Raw genomic sequence first — 7,276 nt, forward strand, 5'->3', positions numbered from 1 at the left:
CCCGTGCTAAAGCGAGGTCCATACAGAAATGGTTTGTGGAAGCCCTGACCTCAACCCCATCGAACACCTTTGGGATGATTTGGAACGCCAACTGCGAGCCAGGTCTAATTGCCCAACATTAGTGCCCGACCTCACTAATGCTCTTGTTGCTGAATGGAAGCAAGTCCCCGCAGCAATGTTTCAACATCTAGTGGATAGCCTTCCCAGAAGAATGGAGGATGTTATAGCAGCAAAAAGGGGGGACCAACTCCATATTGATGCCCATGATTTTGGAATGAAATGTTCGACGAGCAGGTGTCCACACATACCTTTGGTCATGTAGTGTATTTTTTTAAAAATGGGCTGCGTCTCAATACAGCAATGTCGGCCTTCCGCATCTGCGGTGGAAGGTGGCAGCGCTAGAGCGGCGTTTGTCAGACCAGGAGACATCCTGAAAATCGGTCTTCTCACAAAAAAGTCTGAAGCGTCCGAACGGTAAAACCCCACCATCGAAAGATGAGACACTCAGGAACAAGTACATGTCAGTTGTTTTGCTCTAAGACATCCAAAAGCCGCACAGACTCGTCTTAAGGTAACCCGGTACCAGTTAAAAAAATGAATGGAAGTGTACACTGAGTGTATAAAACATTAGGAACACCTGCTCTTTCCATGACATAGAATGACCAAGTGAATCCAGGTGAAAGTGTTGATCCCTTATTGATGTCTCTTGTTAAATCCACTTCAATCAGTGTAGATGAACGGGAGGAGACAGGTTAAAGAAAGATTGTTAAGCCTTGAGCCAATTGAGACATGGATTGTGTATGTGTGCCATTCAGAAGGTGAATTGGCAAGACAAAATATTTAAGTGCCTTTGAACATGGTATGGTAGTAGGTGCCAGCTACAACGGTTTGAGAGTGTCAAGAACTGCAACGCTGCTGGGTCTTTCACTCTCAACAGTTTTCTGTGTGTATCAAGAATGGTCCACCACCCAAAGGACATCCAGCCAACTTCACACAACTGTGGGAAGCATTGGAGTCATCATGGGCCAGCATCCCTGTGGAACGCTTTCGACACCTTGTAGAGTTTATGCCCCGAGGAATTGAGGCTGATCTGAGGGCAAAGGGGGGTGCAACTCAATATTAGGAAGGTGTTCCTTGTATTTATTGCACTCAGTGTACAGTGCATTCGGAAAGTATTCAGACCCATTTACTTTTTCCACATTTTATTACGTTACAGCCTTATTCAAAAATGTATATTTTTAAAAAATCCTCATCAATCTACACACATACCCCATAATGACAAAGCAAAAACAGGTTTGTTGAAATTTTAGCAAATGTATTTAGACCCTTTACTCAGTACTTTGTTGAAGCACCTTTGGCTGCGATTACAGCCTCATTCCTCTTTGCCTCGACCCTGACTTATCTCCCAGTCCCTGCCGCTGAAAAACATCCCCACATCATGATGCTGCCACCACCATGCTTCACCGTAGGGATGGTGCCAGGTTTCCTCCAGACGTGACGCTTGGCATTCAGGCCAAATAGTTAAATCCTGGTTTCATCAGACCAGATAATCTTGTTTCTCATGATCTAAGAGTCTTTAGGTACCTTTTGGCAAACTCCAAGCGGGCTGTCGTGCCTTTTACTGAGGAATGGCTTCCGTCTGACCGCGCTACCATAAAGGCCTGATTGGTGGAGTGCTGCAGAGATGGTTGTCCTTCTGGAAGGCTCTCCCATCTCCACAGAGGAACTCTGGAGCTCTTTCAGAGTCACCATCGGGTTCTTGGTCACCTCCCTGACCAAGGCCCTTCTCCCCCAATTGCTCAGTTTGGCCGGGCGGCCAGCTCTAGGAAGAGTCTTGGTCGTTTCAAACTTCTTCCATTTAAGAATGATGGAGGCCACTGTGTTCTTGGGGACCTTCAATGCTGCAGAAATGTTTTGGTACCGTTCGCCAGATCTGTGCCTCGACACAATCCTGTCTCTGAGCTCTACGGACAATTCCTTCGACCTCATGGCTTTGTTTTTGCTCTAACATGCACTGTCAACTGTGGGACCTTATATAGGCAGGTGCATACCTTTCCAAATCCTGTCCAATTAATTGAATTCACCACAGGTGGATTCCAATCAAGTTGTAGAAACATCTCAAGGATGATCAATGGAAACAGGATGCACCTGAGCTCAATTTCGAGTCTCATAGCAAAGGGTCTGAATACTTATGTAAATAAGGTATCTGTTTTTTTTTTTATATATACATTTGCCAACATTTCTTAACCTGTTTTCGCTTTGTCATTAAGGGGTATTGTGTGTAGATTGCTGAGGGAAAAAAAGTATTTAACCCATTTTAGAATAAGGCTGTAACATAACAAAATGTGGAAAAATTCAAGGGGTCTGAATACTTTCCGAAGGCACTGCATATGGAACATAGAGATAGATAGAGGACTCATCTTTGTATCGGTGCCATTATAGTGTCATGGGCAATGCCATTGAGGCTATCTCCATTTTTAAGTAGTACATTTTTTTTTCACTTGGCTGATCCCTCCTGATGACCAGGTTGGTCATGACTCCAACAGGGTAACCAGGAGGGATCAGCCAATGAGCGCGGTTACATGCACACAATAATGTGATTATTGTTGATAGTCAGATTAATGTAATAGTTCGATTAAAACCTTTACATGCCTTGCAAGAAGAATGATTTCCCTAATAATCCTGTTTACATGGACACATCTGAAATCAGGTTACCTGAAGGCACTCTGATAAATGCAGAAAATAGGCAATCAATATAAATGTTCTACCACAGAGAACATGTAATTTCTGGGAAGCATATTTGATTCTGAGTTCGGACATTTAAAGTTTGTATGTGAAAACGACTTCTAAGACGCATACATTCAGTTGTTCCAAACACACTTCACTCGCGCTAAAGAGGGAGGCTCGCTCGGCTGGTGCTAGCACAGATCAAATACACCGCTGGAACACCGATTAAGGTGTTTACATGTTCTACAAATTCGAAAGATTGCTCAGAAAACCAGGTATTTTAATCGCCTTATGCTTACTTTGATTTTGACCTTACACCGATTAAGACACGTAAGGTGTTTACATGACTATTGCATAATCTACCTACTGCCATAATCAGTTTAATATCGAATTATTAGTGTACATGTAAATGTGCTCAGTGAAGTTGGAAGTCCCACCCAGCGGACTACATTAAAATGGTGGAAGCCCTCAATGGCGCTGCCCATGCTAATGTAGCAGATGTGATCTTTACTCTCTCTCTTGCGTTGTGTAATAAAGAAAGCAATGCCAACCAGCGGTCCCAGTAGTTTATTTTCTGTGACAAATCAAGGACAGCACATTAAATCAAATCAAATAATGTGTTATTTGTCACATGCGCTGAATACAACCATGAAATGCTTACTTTATAAGCCCTTAACCAACAACACAGTTTTAAGAAAATATTTACTAAATTAACTCAAGTTTAAAAAAGTAACACAATAAGATAACAATTACGAGGCTATGTGCGGGGTACAGGTTAGTCGAGGTAATTGAGGTAATATGTACATGTAGGTAGGGGTAAAGTGACTATGCATAGATAATTAACAGCGAGTAGCAGCAGCGTAAAAAAAAGGGGGTCAACTCAAATAGTCCGGGCAGCCATTTGATTAATTGTTTAGCAGTGTTACGGATACAGGTAAACACTAGTTAGACCTGAGTGGACCACCCACTGTATTTTTGTATGGTTAGCAGTAGCTTAGTGGTTCTTGAGGCAGGCAAGATCAGTTTAGGGGGTTTTGACATTATTGTTTCATTCCTTGGGTCCTGCTCAGCCCTTTTTCCCAAACCTTTACCGTGTGTTCATGATAAACATTTTGTGTTTGACGGTAGCTTATGGTTGTCGGTGTATTTTTGTTATCACTGTTTCTGTGTCACGATTCTAATTTGCATGAGTTATGTTACGGGTCTCTTTTCCATCCCCCCTAGACTTTTAAAGCCACGGGGTTCGTAACAAGCAGTCAGTTGCCATACCAGGCAGTGATACAACGTCTTAGGATGCTCTCGATGGTGCAGCTGTAGAACATTTTGAGGATCTGGGGACCCATGCCAAATCTTTTCAGTCTCCTGAGGGGGTATAGGCATTGTCATGCCCTCTTCACGACAGTCTTGGTGTGTTTGGACCATGATAGTTTGTTGGTGATGTGGACACCAAGGAACTTGAAGCTCTCGACCCGCTCCACTACAGCCCTGTCGATGTGAATGGGGGCATGCTCGGCCCTCATTTTCCCTGTAGTCCACGATCAGCTCCTTTGTCTTGCTCACGTTGAGGGAGAGGTTGTTGTCCTGGCACCACACTGCCATGTCTCTGACCTCCTCCCAATAGACTGTCTCATCGTTGTTGGTGATCAGGCCTACCACCGTTGTGTTGTCGGCAAACTTAATGATGGTGTTGGAGTTGTGTTGGCCACGCAGTCGTGGATGAACAGGGAGTACAGGAGGGGACTAAGCACGCATCCCTGAAGGGCCCCCGTGTTGAGGATCAGCGTGGCAGTCCGTCAGGAAGTCCAGGATCCAGTTGCAGAGGGAGGTGTTTACTCCCAGGGTCCTTAGCTTAGTGATGAGCTTTGAGTGCACTACGGTGTTGAACGCTGAGCTGTAGTCAATGAACAGCATTCTCATGTAGGTGTTCCTTTAGTCCAGGTGGGAAAGGGCAGTGTGGAGTGCAATTGAGATTGCGTCATCTGTGGATCTGTTGGGGCGGTACGCAAATTAGGTGGGTCTAGGGTTTCCGGGATGATGGTGTTGATGTGAGCCATGACCAGCCTTTCAAGGCACTTCATGGCTACAGACGGGAGTGCTACGGGACGGTAGTAATTTAGGCAGGTTACCTTGGCGTTCTTGAGCACATGTAGGTATTACAGACTCGGTCAGGGAGATGTTGAAAATGTCAGTGAAGACACTTGCCAGTTGGTCCGTGCATGCTCTGAGTACACGTTCTGGTAATCCATTTGGCCCCGTAGCCTTATGAATGTTGACCTGTTTAAAGGTCTTACTCACATCGGCTACGGAGAGTGTGATCACACAGTCATCCGGAACAGCTGTTGCTCTCATGCATACTTCAGTGTTGCTTGCCTCGACGCGAGCATAGAAGGCATTTAGCTTGTCTTGTAGGCTCACGTCACTGGGCAGCTTGCAGCTGGGTTTCCCTTTGTAATCCATAATAGTTTGCAAGCCCTGCCACATCTGACAAGCATCAGAGCTGATATAGTAGGATTCAATCTTAGTCCTGTATTGACACTTTGCCTGTTTGATGGTTCATCTGAGGACATAGCGGGATTTCTTATAAGCGTCCGGATTAGTGTCCCGCTCCTTGAAAGCGGCAGCTCTAGCCTTTAGCTCAGTGCAGATGTTGCATGTAATCCATGGCGTCTGGTTGGGATGTGTACATACGGTCATTGTGGGGATGACGTCATCAATGCCCTTATTGATAAAGCCGGTGACTGATGTGGTATACTCCTCAATTCCATTGGATGAATCCCGGAGCATATTCCAGTTTGGGCTAGCAAAACAGTCCTGTAGGTTAGCATCCGGCACCCGGATCTGCGGCCTCTGTATCTCCATCTCCTCTTCATGTGAATGACTGGGATTTGGGCCTGGTCCGGGAGCAGCAGTAAATCCTTCGTGTCAGACTCATTAAAGAAAAAATCTTCGTCCAGTTCGAGGTGAGTAATCGCTGTTCTGATATCCAGAAGCTATTTTTGGTCATAAGAGACAGTAGTAGAAACATTATGTGCAAAATAAGTTACGAACAATGCAAAAAACAACACAAAATAGCACAATTGGTTAGTAGCCTGTAAAACGGCAGCCATCCCCTCCGGCTTGATTATATTGATGGCTGTCAATAGCATGAATCTGTAACACTGTATTAGCAGGGGCTAATGCGGCCATTACATCTCAATTATGCTAGCTAACTCACTTATACAGCAATCATACATACAAAAGTACATCACAGAAAGCCCCCAATATCTAACAGGTACCACACACACACACATATATATATATATATATATATATATATATATATATATACAGTCAAAAGTTTTGAGAATGACACAAATACTAATTTTCACAAAGTCTGCTGCCTCAGTTTTGATGATGGCAATTTGCATATACTCCAGAATGTCATAAAGCGTGATCAGATGAATTGTAATTAATTGGCTTTTTCTTTGCAACTCTGCCTAGAAGGTCAGCATCCCAGAGTCGCCTCTTCACTGTTGACGTTGAGACTGGTGTTTTGCGGGTACTATTTAATGAAGCTGCCAGTTGAGGACCTGTGAGGCGCCTGTTTCTCAAACTAGACACTCTAATGTATTTGTCCTCTTGCTCAGTTGTGCACTGGGGCCTCCCACTCCACTTTCTATTTTGTTTAGAGCCATTTTGCGCTGTTCTGTGAAGGGAGTAGTACACAGCGTTGTACGAGATCTTCAGTTTCTTGGCAATTTCTCGCATACAATAGCCTTCATTTCTCAGAACAATAGACTGACGAGTTTCAGAAGAAAGTTATTTGTTTCTGGCCATTTTGAGCCTGTAATCGAACCCACAATTGCTGATACTCAACTAGTCTCACAAAGGCCAGTTTTATTGCTTCTTTAATCAGCACAACAGTTTTCAGCTGTGCTAACATAATTTCAAAAGGGTTTTCTAATGATCAATTAGCCTTTTAAAATGATACATTTGGATTAGAAAACACAACGTGCCTATCTCTGGTGTATTTCATTCTTAGGCTATATTCTCTTGCTAAACCCGCTACTGTAGAAACGTTTTTTTATTGGATATTGAGGTCTTTAAAAGATCTTGAACTAAAGATACAATAACTAAATTGATTTTAATTTAATGATGCTAATGCTAGTGCTTTTTGCTAACGAATACATCAATTTTGTATATGGTATGTCCCCAGCCTCCTCTTTGTGTATAACAAACCACTGTTAAACCATATTGTAAATCATGTTTGCAAGCTAAATAGGAGACAACTATTTGAAACCATTGATACATCTGTAATCTGTATCCTAATATCTATCTCTTATTCTTCTCAGAATACATGCCTGTTTGCTCTCCGCAGGTTGTTTATGTTTTTCGCTTCTTGCTGCTCTCTGATTAACTGTTGATAACTAAATCTAACTGATTCAAAGACCCCAAATAACAAATAAAAGTCTAACCTCTCTGGCATCTCCAGTCTCCTTTTTTCTCATCACAATAATCCCCAATATTAAACGTATTAAACTTTCAATAGTGTTTAATAATCCCCTATATT

This window comes from Coregonus lavaretus (genome assembly GCF_964263955.1).
Source record: "Coregonus lavaretus genome assembly, chromosome: 6".
Lineage (NCBI taxonomy): Eukaryota > Metazoa > Chordata > Actinopteri > Salmoniformes > Salmonidae > Coregonus > Coregonus lavaretus.